Source organism: Pinus tabuliformis, chromosome 9 (assembly GCF_031772625.1).
Source record: "Pinus tabuliformis cultivar Carrire ecotype Pingquan chromosome 9, CPIR1, whole genome shotgun sequence".
NCBI lineage: Eukaryota > Viridiplantae > Streptophyta > Pinopsida > Pinales > Pinaceae > Pinus > Pinus tabuliformis.
Genome location: NC_142307.1, coordinates 1,458,791,440 through 1,458,805,797, shown reverse-complemented (window position 1 = coordinate 1,458,805,797; position 14,358 = coordinate 1,458,791,440). Strand labels below are relative to the sequence as shown.

Sequence of the window (14,358 nt, the reverse complement as noted above, 5' to 3'; positions counted from 1 at the left end):
CACCATCCACAACCTTCAAGGCCTCTAGAGGATTGAGACAGGGGGATCCTTTGTCCCCCTTCTTGTTTATCATTGCGGCGGAGGGGTTAGGAAGATATATCAAAAAAGAATTGAGGGAAAGGAAAATCAAAGGGCTCCAGATATGGGGGAATAACCTCCCGATCACACACCAACAATTTGTGGACGATATCATGTTGTTCTGCGCAGTTTCTCTCAGAGAAGTAAAAAGAATAAAAGGGATTCTAGATCTCTTCATGGAAGCCTCTGGTACTCAAATCAATAAAGAGAAATCTTGCATATATTTCTTCAACACCGCTGGAAATGTCAAAACATATTTAACAAGATTATTAGGTTTCCGTTCGGGAGAATTGCCCACAAAATATCTTGGAACCCCGCTAGCCCTGAATCCTCTAAAGATGGTGAATTGGCAACAAACCATTGAGAAACTTACCAGTAGATTGGCCAATTGGTCCTTCAGAACCCTGAATATAGCAGGAAGAGTAGTACTAGTTAAAGCAGTCTTGCAATCGATTCCAATCTACCAACTCTCGGCAATGGCTGCCCCCAAAGGTGTGTGCGCCAAAATGGTGGAGATCTTCAAAAAATTCATCTGGGGAGGACCGAAGCAGAAAAGAAAGTGGGCATTGATATCCTGGAAGGTCCTAGTTAAGAGTAAAGATGAAGGGGGTTGGGCTTGAGAGACCCGTACTCTTTGAACCAAGTAATGGGAGCCAAACTCTAGTGGAGATGGATGATGGGAGGGGGAGACCTATGGAAAAGAATATGGACAAAAAAATATAACATGCCAGCAACACCAGAGGAAATCTTAAGACTGGAGGAAACCTGGAAAGGCTCGACAATATGGAATCTGGCCAGCCAAAACAAAGACATAGTATCCAAGCATGCCTTCTGGGAAATTAGAAACGGAAATTCAGCAAGATTCTGGGAAGAGGCTTGGCAACAAAGGGTGAAACTGTATAATGTTCAGGCTCTAAGAGACACATTCCGAAAGGCAAAAGAGGAAGGTTTGAACTATGTTAGAGAATTCTGGAATGAAGCTCACTAAGAGGAATCCTGGAGAACTTGGAAAAATCTAGAGGAATGGGATATGCATATTGATATGGAACAAAGAGAGTTGTATATAAAAGAAATGAAGACAAGGAAAATAGCTATTAGAACAGGTCTAGACATATTGAGATGGGGGCATTCAACGAAGGGAAACTTCATGATAAAAGAAGCATACAATCTCATTACACAACAGGAACAAGATGACATGACACCCCTATGGAAACAAATATGGAAGGGTAATTGGTGGCCGAAAGTGACTCACTTCCTATGGCTGGTTGGTAAAGGCTGAATTCTAACTTGGGATCAACTCCAAAAACGGGGAATTCAGGGTCCCCCCAGATGTTGTCTCTGTAAACAGGATCAGGAAACGCAGGAACACCTCTTGAACTCTTGTCGTGTTGCCCAACAGCAATGGGAGGAAATAAGAAGACTCTTTGGAAGGACAAATAGAGATCATCAAAACATCAAAGAAACAATCAAACAATGGGGATGAGGTCAATTCATGAGCCCTGTGGTAAGAAGAGCCTGGAGTCTAGCAGTAGGCATGAATATATGGATGATATGGAAAGAAAGAAACAGGAGAATCTTTCAAAACAAAGAGTTGCCTCTAGAGCAGGTCTGGAAAAGAACCCTGAGTCATATAAGAGAAACTATTCTAGCGGAAACATGGAGTCAAGAGGATTGGAAAACGACACCTGAGGAAGAACAGATTCTGAATAAGCTTAATTTAGAACAAGGAATGGTAGCACCTCAGATGTGGAAACTCCCTGACATACGCAGCATTAGCCCTACTCATTTTTCTCGTCCCTCGGCAGGTTTCATCAAACTGAATTTTGATGGAGCCTCCAAAGGCAATCCAGGGCCGGCAGGGATCAGAGGCATATTCAGGGATGACCAAGGCAAAACAAGATGGGTATACTCAGACTATGGTGGTATTATGAGTAATAATGAAGCAGAGCTTATGGCAGTCTATCAAGGACTAAGAACAACGATAAGAAATGGCTACAACAACCTGGAAGTAGAAGGAGACTCTCAACTGGTTATTGACATGATAAGAAAACTCAATAATGGGAAGACATGGGATAAAGTTACAAAAAGCTGGAGGACGGCGAGCCTGGTTCAAGACTTAGAAACCATTATAAAGAGATTTGAATATGTGATCATCAATCATGTTAGAAGGGAAGGCAATAGAGCAGTGGACTTCCTCGCAAATTGTGGAAGTAACGAACAAGGAGGTAAGCTAGATAGCATCTGGCCGACCCAACTAGAGGAGCCCAGGTTAGAGCCCCTCAAAGTAATCCTTGCCCAAGATTGCCATGAAGACATGACTTCAAGATAGCGGATACAGGTGGCCCCCGATCGGGGTGATAAAGAGGGAATGTACGAAAAAGTGGACAGCGCAAGGGAGAGGACGGCCAGGACGGCCACCTACTGCCCTCACCGGAGATCAAATGGCTATGGTGGCATCCTGCATGCCTGCGGGAATTTCAAGGCAGCGTAGTGGAAGAAGTGAAGGGAGAGAGGAGGTAAGAAGTGGCGGTGGTAGTGGGATGGGACGTGGGCCAGATGGGCTGGGATACATGAGGGTGGTAAGGGTGGGAGCAAAACTTAATATGCAGCGAAGGGAGAAGGAGAACGGTGCAGCACAGGAGCAGGGATCTTCGGTGGGTGAGCGAGATTACGGGTATGTCCCCTTTGACTCTCCTCCTGCATTTCACTCTAGCCTGTTTAGTTTGGTGGAGGGGGGGGAATGACGGGAATTGCTGGGGAGGGGCGGTGCATGAGCGGGTCTGCTTCTTACACGGCCCTGCATAGTAAGGCGGTAGAGAGTGGTAAGATGGGATTTGCAGGAGAAGGGCTGAGGCTGAACGGGTCAGAGGGTTGCATGGTGAGGAAGAGAGAGGATCAGAGCATAGGTATGTCGGGGAATTGTAGTAGTGGGGTAGAGGGTCAGCCCGAGTATTCCAAGAACCCTATCCAGGCAGAGGGAAGCATGACAGAGAGCTTGGCCACCTTCCTTTGTCCTCTGATGCTACAGAACAACGGGGGTGGTTGGAGTGGGGCTGGAAGGTTAAGTGACAAAGAAATGCTGACTGATGGGAAGATTATAGCACCCTGAAAGCTAACCTTTGCTGTTGATAACTGCAAGCAGGAGGCGATAAAGGAGAAAATAGCTCGCCTAGGCAGAGGCAGGGGCCGCGGAGGCAGAGGGCGACAGAGCCAGCCGTGCCGAAACGAGCTGTCAACCTCGGTGCCAGCAAGTCAGAGGAAAGGAAGGAAAACCATGAGGATGGCAATCCAGGAGGCTGCTCAAGCCTATAAAGAAGGGATGGATGTGGATATTCGGCAGCTAATTCAAGAGATGGAAGACAATATAATGGAAGAGGAATCGGAACCTGAGATGGAGGAATGGGGAGATATTATCCCCGACCCAGGGCATACTAGAGGCCGAATGACACTATATCAGCAAGCTCTGCACATATACTGGGTTTTAAAGAGGTTACTAGCTAAGGCTCTGGAGCAGGTGGCAGGAGAAGTGGCAGCAATAGCTCAAGGCATGCCTAATATTAAAAAGGAAATGAAAAACTTGCAGATCATCATGATAATGCAAGACAGCAAGCTGGATGAAATCCAGCAACAGTTGAAGAAATTGTCACCCGCACCAAATGACTCGACGGCAGCACCTGTTAATGCAGATTTTGATGAAGAAGACCGGAAGGATTAGTCCTTTACAGTTTTCTTGTCTGATTATTTTGCGGCTAGCTTTTCTTTTCAGACGTTTGTATGTTAGTTTGTAGTATGTTTAGTGTTTTTAGATGTGTTGTTCATGTAGCATGGATAGAAAGACTAATTAAATTTTGTTATTGGATGGCTTATAACAAACTTAGGTGGCCAACAGACTTGGTTTCCCATATGGGCAAGTTGAGGCCACCAGAATGCTGTATCTGGACCAACTTGTTTTTTAAATAGAAAAGGAAGGTACCACCCTAGCTTACAAAAAAAAAGATTCTCACAAAGCCAACTTTTGCTAGAAGTATCTATCATACTGCCTTTCCGCACAACATCTTGGGTTGTAAAAAGACAATAAGCGTCCTAATAAAACAGATGGCAGTTATTTTGAAGCAGCTTAACATGAATGCATTTGTACAGGGCTAAACATTGCAACTACAATGTTGAACATAAAACAGTTAACATGATGCTTTGCCAGAAAAAAGTGACCCTAAAAAAAAAGGACGCAAATACTGTATGAATGCACTTCACTTTAATGGCATCAAAATCAACAAGAACAAGTTTTGCATCTCTTGCTAGACAGCTTATTGATAATATCTAAAATTTGGTTTCTCATCTCTCCAACTGTAGATGCTGTCACTCGGCTCTTCAAGACAGCTTCCCAATCATCACCAGAAATGTTTCCTTCACATGCACACAACTCTTTCACTATGACTAAGACAAATAAACCACAGTCATAGCCATTTCTTTGCTGAGGTGTGAAATGCAAGGCCAATGTGGCAGATGATGCAGGAGGACCCATAAAACTCTTAATGTTTTCAAATAATTTCCTTCCATACACTCCGTTGCACTGTGCAGAACTGTCATAATGCTCAAAGATATTCCTTCTCTTACTGTATACAAGCAACTCCAATGTGAACCACCGCCTGCCTCACTGAAGTCTTCATTGTCATTGATGGGGAAGATAACCAGCTCCTTTTCTGGAAGCTTCAGGGGATCAACAAATTGCTGGAGGCTACTAGCATCAGGGGCATTCACAATCCAGAATGATATTGAAGGTGCAAGAAGAAGGATCTTAGGAGAGGTGGAGGAAGACAAGTAACAAAAATAAAACTCAATGATATGATCATTAAGATAATCACGGCCTTGAAGAATCTTCAAATCAGATCTCCTTAACACAACATCACCATAGCTCAACACTTTTTCATCATCTCCCATGGAATCCATATATCACTCTTTCAGTATATAATAGTCTTGATAATAGAAATTCCTCAAGTATTTTATAAAATGGAAATATTTGCTTTTCCTAATAATCGACCACATGCACAGTTACTACAGCTCAAGTTTATGGAAACCTTACAGTGTCCACTAGCTTGTGGGAAACTTCACTACAAGCCTATCACAAAAGGTCTCCATTGTGCCAAGCACGCTTAATTGTTGTTGACAATGGAGACCTTCTTCCCTCAGTAGTTATAGTTGATAAGTTCACCAACAATATTTTGTTATTTGCACATGAAATAGAAAAGAGGGATGGTTCTAGAGAATGAGCAAGAAATAGAAGGGGGCCTCCCAAATGTGGAAAAAAATTGTTTCTTGCCAATCTCATGCTGCCATATCACAAGAACACCTTCTTTTGCACCTGAGTACAACTAAGCACAATTAGAGGAGAAAGACAAAAGCTTCACTTCACACTCACTTTGATGCCAATGCCATGTTTTCAAAGAAACTGCATCATCATGAGACATCACACTAGACATCTCTATGGATGTTCCACCATTCTCAACATTTTTTTTTTATTTTTTTTTTTTATTTCTGATGTAAATGTATGCCGCCCAACCCCTCTCCATATCAAAATTCTACCAGTTACATCCCCTGTAGCAACAATTGTATCATTTGGATGAAATGCTAGGGTAGAGAATCCTTTTGTATGGTGTAACCGCATCGTCTTAACCTCTTTGACATTCTCAATGTTTTCAACAGGTGACTTCCAGATATGAATTGTATGCCCATCTAGCATTCCAACAAACCTGCCATAGGGGCTAACTACCAGAAGCTCTAGTTTATGTGTCACTTTTAAGTGACCATTCACTTCTTTCATTTTTGTCAAGTTATGCATCATAACATGGCCACCCCAGTTATCAAGCTAGCCATGGTGCCTCTCTTTCCATACAACTGAAAGAAATGCATACATATCATGCTTCTTTGCACCATTGTGCATAGATGGACTCAAAATTTCTAGAATTACCAAAGAAACAACAGGCCGGGAAACCTGTACAGTTTGGAGTAACGTGGCAGAATTAAAGTCCCAAAGGCGTAATGTCGCATCCAAAGATGTTGTCCAGCATTGGAAAATAATTTTAATTATGGGGCCACTGAAAGGTACAACAATGACTGTTGTGACTAGCCCTCTGTGGCCTACCAACTCCGCTACCGGTGGCCACGCTATAGACTGAAACAGAGTTGCCAGTACAAACAAGTAGCTTTTTTCCATCGTTGGAGAATGCTAGCCGACTACGCACAAGATTGGTCCCTCCGATGGTAACCATTCTGCACTATGAATGTATCTTCCCTCGCCCGCTTGTATGTTCTGGTTGCCACAACAACAATAAGAATGAAAAAAATGCTCGACCCGCTTACTTCCTCGATGAACAGATTTCTCGTGTAAACTTGCTTCTGATTTGCATAAGACTTCTTGCAGCCTCCGACGAGGGTAAGGGAACGAATTCAAGAATATGGTTGTACGAGGGTTTTCGAGTAGCTGACTCAAACAGCAGATTTAAACTCAGATTCGACTGTGACTCCTTTGAGTTTTCTAACAGTAACTGTCAATCTAATTCCCCTCTGGTCCTCCGCAATGTCGAATTCACAAGCTATATTTTGGGCTGTAAGCATTGATATATGCTTAGTTTGGATATGTCATTTTACAAGTCTCTTGGAATAGACCGTAGAAATAAAGCCTATGCATTGGCCTTCGCATGGATGGACATGGTGCAGAGTGTCAGCGTTGTGAGTATTGCTTTTTATGGCGATAAAGAGGGTATCTTTTTTTTTTCATTCTAAAAACAATTTGTTATATGAATATATTTTAGGATTATAAGTCCTTATGAGGGTTACAAGCTCTTTATAGCGGAATTTGGGGTTTAGTGGGCTTTGGGTCTAGATTTTGAACCAAAGCTCTGATACCACGTGTAAGGCCCTATCCTAGGGTCTTCTAATAGATCTATTTTCTCTAGAATTTAAATGCAATAAGAGGCAATAATTTACTTTCTTACAAGACTTTTAAACAATGAAAATTTTACCATTTACATTCTAATCCCTATAACTTATAGTGAACATTTCATTTCAATAATTTACATGAGTAATCTATGCATAGAGGAATACCTGTACCGGTGGTTGGTGGAGATGCCCTTGAGCTGCTGCTCCTGCTGAAACACTCCTCTTGACTAACCCAACTGGATTTACCTCCCAGCCAACTAGGAAATAATTCCTAGCCCAGGAAACCTCCACAGGTTCCCTAGCCCTCCGAGCCCAAGTCCAACCAGATGTAGTGTGTCCAAAATGAATAATCCAGACCAAGATAAACAATATTTCCCTCCTCTCAACAAACCCAAGAAACCTCCACAGGTTCCTTAGGTCTCCAAAATCACAGCAATCCTAAAATCACAGCCAACCCAAAATCAAAGAAAAACCCTCCACATCCCTTTTCTCCCTTCCTCCTTCCCTTTTTATACCCTCCCTCTCTTTTCCACCTCAACCACCTCTCATTAATGTCATTAACTTCTCCTCCATCCTTACAGTTGACTTCTCTTCTTCCAAGTAAATCTGAGAGTACATTTCGAAATGTGATATGAATATAAAATTTGGTAGTTAATGGGAGAGGACCATGTCTTCTCCCAAGTAAATGTGAGAGTACATTTGGGAATGTGAGATGAGGACCATGTCTTCTCCCAAGTAAATGTGAGAGTACATTTGGGAATGTGAGATGAATATATATATATATATTGATAATTAGTTGGAGAGGACCATGTCTTCTCCCAAGTAAATGTGAGAGTACATTTGGGAATGTGAGATGAATATATATATATATATATATATATATATATATATATATTGATAATTAGTTGGAGAGGACCATGTCTTCTCCCAAGTAAATGTGAGAGTACATTGGGGAATGTGAGATGAATATATATATATATATATATATATATATATATATATATATATTGATAATTAGTTGGAGAGGACCATGTCTTCTCCCAAGTGAATGTGAGAGTACATTGGGGAATGTGAGATGAATATATATAAAATTTGGAATAATGGAAGGAGACCATATCCTGACCAAGATTCAATCTGAGAAGACAAGTTGGGAATTTGAATAATAGCAATAATGAATTTTATATTAGTAAATAAATTTATAGTTTCCCAAATGAAGGTATTCACCAATATTTCTCAATATTTCCAGGTAATGTAAACATTAATAAAATTTGCATGATAAGATTAAGTGGGGCATTACAGTATGTATTGTGTTATGTACACTATTTGTAGGTGTATGTGTTGTATGTCATGTGTAGGTGCATGTATTGCACGGTCTTGTATCCTGTGTGTGGTTGTATGTGTGTGATACACACTATGTGTATGTGCACATGGTTGAGGCGAAGGCATTGGGTGTTTTCCGGGTATGGAAGCTGATCCGAAGTGCATAAAGAATAAGGAAAAAGGTAGAACCTAAGGATTGATTAAGGGATAAGTATCAGTATTTTATTTTAGTTTTATTGTGGATGTGATTTATGATTCTGGTCTATGATGATTACATGTGATCTATGAATTTGGTTTATTATGGTTACATGTTATTTATCATTTTGATCTATGATGGTTTTGTTTTGAGCTAACCTTATGTGATATGTTTATACATGATGATTTGGTCAAAGATTCTAGTTTGACTTGTCGTGACAGGAAGCTAATAGAATTACAAGTATACCATATTGATGGGCCACCAATGACATATGATTTGAAGTTATTTCAATTTATTTTCAACCTAATAGAAATTATGTGCTTGGTACTATTATGCTTGTCAAAAACCCCCCCATTTATTAACGTTAGTAGTAAAATATTACTTTAATAAATGGGGACCCTTTCAAAAAATGTATATACCCAAAAAATCAAGCCTAACATATAGGTATTTCTTTTATTTTTAGAATAAATCAAGATATCAAACAAAACCTATAAAACCATTATAATGCTACTTTTTCTTATTTAGCATGAAATGCATCACAAATGATACCTTTCTAACCCACCACGATCTACGATGAAACAATAAAAAAAGCAAATGTATATTCGAAAAATGGTCATAATGTTAGAAAGTCCTTAAAGCTTCTTTAAAAGGCTAAAAGTCTCGCATCGCAACATCACTATTTATAAAATACTTCTCTTAAGAGGTTACCCCGAAGTATTGCAATCTGCAAAATTGCGATGGTATAATAGCCTTCTCGCATCGCATTTCAATCATACGACACAAGCCTCAACCTATCATAAACCGATATTGCGAAATGTGATCACGTCTTGGACCCACCTCTTAATCTTTCCACCAACATATGCGGAGGTCCATTATTTGTTAAAAAGAAGCCCAATAAGTAATGACGTTTGTTTCTCACATCTCACATCTCGCACAAACTCAAAAAGTGGTAAGTCGATATAGGGATCTGCAATATTGCTTTGCAAATCACAAAATCACTATTATCGCAGTTTGAAGGCTCACCACCCTAGGAGATTTTTTCCCGATTTACGATGTGAATATTTATGGACATTCAAGTTAAAGGATAACAGATCATTAGTGGGCATTTATGAAGAAGTAACTGCATTTATGTGTGAAAGGCCATTTAGAGTGATTTGATATCTTATTACATGATTTCAAATAAAACACCTTTATCACCTTTACTGGTTTTCTTCATCGATTCATTCCTATGTTTAGTATCATTTTTATCCGATAAATTGTTCCCCTTGAAACTTTCAGGAAAAAGCCACAAAACAAGACGTCGAAAGCAATGGTGAAGAAAGGGAAAGCAGACTGCTCTGAGAAGACAGAAATGACTCCTCTGTTCACAGATACTACATGTAATAGGGAAGAAGGTACATCTACATGGGAGGCTATGTATCAGTTACTGGAGGAAGAACAACCACGGATTCTTAAGACAACAATTACAGTTGATGGGCATGATTCCTCTAATGCTTCCATAACTGAGCTTGTGTGCTCATTTTTGCACTGAATAGCCGCGCGACCAAAAATAATCCCCTATACTGACATGGTTAAGTGGATCATTGACGATGCTGATATATCTGATAGAGAATTCAAAACAAGAGGCCAAGAAGTTATAGGATCTTTCACTCTAGATAACCTAAGGCTTATTTACCACCTACTGGAGTCACAGGTTACCTACAACAAGCAATTTGTTGAGAAATTCGTCAAATAAAATGAAGACCCGGCGGACTGCACAAATAATTGGTTAAACAATTATGAAAGAATCAAGAAAGACAAAAACGGTATGTACGCCACCGCATATGTTTGTTCCCCTTTCTGTTTTGCTGGAGCTATGCTTTGTAGACTATTTGGCAAACCCAACAGTAACAAATTCTCCTCAGAATGGTTTCCCTTAATAGATCAATAATAGATTGGGCACAAATCTTGTTGATAATTTAGCTAAAGCAATTATAGAGTATAGAAGGAAAAGAAGTATTGCTTCAAGGGTTTACCCTCCATTTTTCATGTGTGCTTATGTAATGGACACTATTTGTTTTGGTTCTAAATTCCCTCTTATGGGATGGAAGTGGACTATTCAAGATCCACTTCCTATTCACATCCACCACAAAGACATGTGGGAATCCAATTTTGAACCACATTTTTTCAAGATTTGTCACGGGGTTATGCTTCCTATCCATAAATGAATTTATAATTGAGATGCCCCCAGATTCTCCCAAGAAGCCGAGATAGACATCCTCCCAGTAGCCTGATGGTTTGGGGAAGAGACATTTACATATATCAGAGTATTTGGCAGCATCGCCTCTCCCCATGTTCTCCCTTTCTATGTCCTAGATAAATTAATGGCTAGAGAGATAGCCTATCAGACATGCAGTGAAGGAGGGATGAGCAAAGCATTGAAGGAGTCAAAGAAGGCCATTTGGCCTCAATTTCCTGTGTCATGTGGAGTGTTTGCATTACATGACCTTGGACATGCATTCAGGGAAGTAGATAATATGTTGTCTCTACGATTACCTAAGTTCCCCGGAAGACAATATGACCCATTCGATATTATCAAGGATTTTACCACTATGGTCAAAATAAAATATTCAGCAATGAGAAGGACCCATTTGATGATGTTTTCTTACAGAAGAATACCTTCAGAGGAGTGAAGCATATGGCATAGATACCTTTTGATCAAGAGGGTCTTGAAGCATTTTATAGCTACAGAGAAAAGAGATTATCAAAGGTACCATTGGACCAATTGTTAATTGAACCAATAAGGGAGCCCACTCCCAGTGTAAGCATAGATGGTGACTCTAAGAAAAAATCTAAAACCAATTCTCGAAAGGGATCCAAGAAGTCATCATAAAATAGGAAAAGCAAGAGCAGGGAATCAATCAAGGATATAACCTAATCTGTAGCAAAGATAGGTGAATAGACTTCGACCATTAAGAAGACTGAAACCCATACTCCCTCTGTACAGCTAATAAAGCCTCGGGTAATTAATTTGGAAGAGGAGTGGGATAATTTCAACAAAAAACTCAACACAGAGGAACAAGCACCAGAGACGCAAGTGACACAACAAAAAACAACTCCGGAAATTATAACAGGGGGAACTGTGAATACTCAAGAAATAGAACACATTCCTGTTACCCCCGCCTCTAAGATTATTTTGAGAATGGAAGAAATTCCTCCTCTTGATGTATTTTATAGCCCATAACACAAGGTCATCGTTAAGAGACAAAGAAAGAAAATAAAATTGGAATCCACAACTGCTACCACTCTAGACAATGAGTCGATGGATGTCCTCTGGAAAGACTCATCCATCGACTCATTGACCAACCTCACCAGGCTCTCGCAGTTCGCAGGTGCATACGCTATGGCAACCATTGACAAAGCAACAGAGGTATAATTGTTGCTTAGAGAAAAAGAATACAAAATTTTATCACTTGAACAACAGTTACATCAAGCCAAAACCAACCAACAAGAAGAAATACAATTGGCTAAGTTACAGCAGGAGTTCCAACAAATGAAAATAGAACATCAAAGTAGCTTGGCAGGTAAGGAGGCACAGATATAGAGCATAACAGATCTACATAAGGATGACCCAAAGATTAATCAGTTTTTCACCGAAGCACTCGGCCTCAACTCCCAGCTCACAAACCAAAAATAATTACTATGCCAAAAAATCTCGCAGTGGAACTCTCATTGTGAAATAAGCGACAAATTAACAAGCCAAGTTGTGGAAATGCGACTTGAATATGATGAAATTCTTAAAAGGTTTCAAATTTCATAACTTGGAAAAATTCTGAAAATGGGAGAAGAGCCGACATGCCCAAATTTGATGAATCACATAAGGAGATCTTATTTGCGAGTTGGGATTCTCATCTCAAAGAGGCAGAACAAGCAAAAGAGAATGTGGCAGCAACATAAAGCAGCGTCATTGAAAGTGTAAATGAAAATTTACATAGTGCTAATCTTGTGGCAGAGACCACCCCTGGTTTCCTTCCGAATGCAAAACAACTTGAATTACAGTGGAAATAGGCAGCAGAAGAAAGAACAAAAGAAATTAGGAAAGTGACCAGGTTAAACTGGGAGGCATATTGGCAATATCTGGTAAAACCGCATAGCTACTGGATGACCCTAAAATGCCTAATTGTTTCTACCGAGAAAATGGTGCCAACGCTCATCAATGCCATGTTTACAGGACAACTAAAAGCCGAAGTGGGCCAACCTACACTCCTCAAGACCATGCTAGAAATTTGCGATCTAAAAGATCGAATGCAAGATTAGTCATTATGCACATATTTATTTTTGTTTTATTTTGCTTAAATTGAGGCAGGTTATTTAAATCTCCTCAACTTTTTTTGTAATAATCTATTTTTAGTTTCATAAGTTAATATTTAAACCCCTCTCATGCATTTAGAGAGGGGTCCAGAAATTTTATCAGAAACATTCTTCAGAACATGCACTTATGTCCCTTTGAGGAAGTTCTGGTGAAATTAATGGAACAAGATTTATTTTCTACTTGAATTTGACATCTTCTACTGAAATTGCACTTCTGTACTCTTAGATGATGTTGGATGATTTGAAAGTAGATCAATATTGCTGGAGCACATGAGTAGAACGTATTATAAATGGTAATTTTATCTCTTAATTCTTTTTACTTATGCGTCAAGCAATACATTATCTTCAAGTTATTTATGTATGAAAGTTTGAATTTTTTATTGCCATTATTGCACTATTGTATGATGATGATTTATAGTTTATGCTAAATACATGAATGATTTTTATGTGATATATCTCTCATATAGTTTCGGCTAACTTTTTATACAAAACGATCATTGTTAAATGGATTCACTTCTTATCGTAATTGAATGATCTTTATTATCAATTGCTTTCAGACATCATTTTACATCGCATATATCATGTTACTACCGAGACAGTTATAGTTATATAAATATTTTTTATTAGGATAAACTCCACATGATTATTAGTTAAATTAGATTAGTTTGAGGCTAGTTATTACTCCAAAAATCTCAAAACATCATCCCTTTAACACAAGCAGAAAAATAGATGGGAAACTGGTTCCATCATCCCCATTAGGAGCCACTATTCTAAATGAAAAAGGAGTTGTCCCAAGGTCTGGACCGGGTGGTTATCCCCCTTGTTGAGGCAACAATTTTCAAGCCTTCAACAAGTATAGGAAAGCATGAAATGCTCAGTTGGGTGGTTGAAACTAACAGGAAGCATTAGTAACAGTAGAAAAAGAAATTAGAACATGTAGTAGTATGTTGGTTAAGCATTCAAGAGTAGGGCCATCGTGGGACACTAGTGCCCAATAGCATCCATTGATTGCCATGAGAATTTTATGACCAGTATGATCATTTGAGGTAGGGATATGCCTTGGTTTTTGGACCTTCTGGTGTGAGGAAACCTTGCAAAGGGATGGACTTCCCAGGATGGGGTTTCCAGTGGAACTTGGAAGGTGTGTGACTGCACGAAAGGGGGTGACCGGATTTCCCAAGGGACTGTGTAGTAGAGAAAGGAAGGTAGGGGACGGATTTTTTTTTGTCATTAACATTTCCATATGGAATTAGATGCACATTGGGAGTGTTCCATGGAACAATGAGCCGGTAACTGTTCACTGAAAGGAAAAGTGGCGCAGGATTTTAGTGCTAGACATTGGATGCAACTTTGACTTTGACAGTGGATTCTAGACTTCCTGGGAAGGAGGTGAATCCTAGAACTACTTTTAAGGGTGGAGGTGTGAGCCTATAGATCCCCTTGTTGATTGATACAGGCATCGTATCCTTTTATTTTTT

The 14,358-nt window shown here is 39.7% G+C and overlaps 2 pseudogenes; both read right to left on the bottom strand.

Moving 5' to 3' along the window:
• Positions 1-4,303: 4,303 nt before the first annotated feature.
• LOC149154087 (NEDD8-specific protease 1 pseudogene) lies at positions 4,304-5,048 on the bottom strand (annotated as a pseudogene).
• Positions 5,049-5,197: 149 nt separating this feature from the next.
• On the bottom strand, positions 5,198-6,346 carry LOC149154086 (uncharacterized; annotated as a pseudogene).
• Between the last annotated feature and the right edge of the window lie 8,012 nt (positions 6,347-14,358).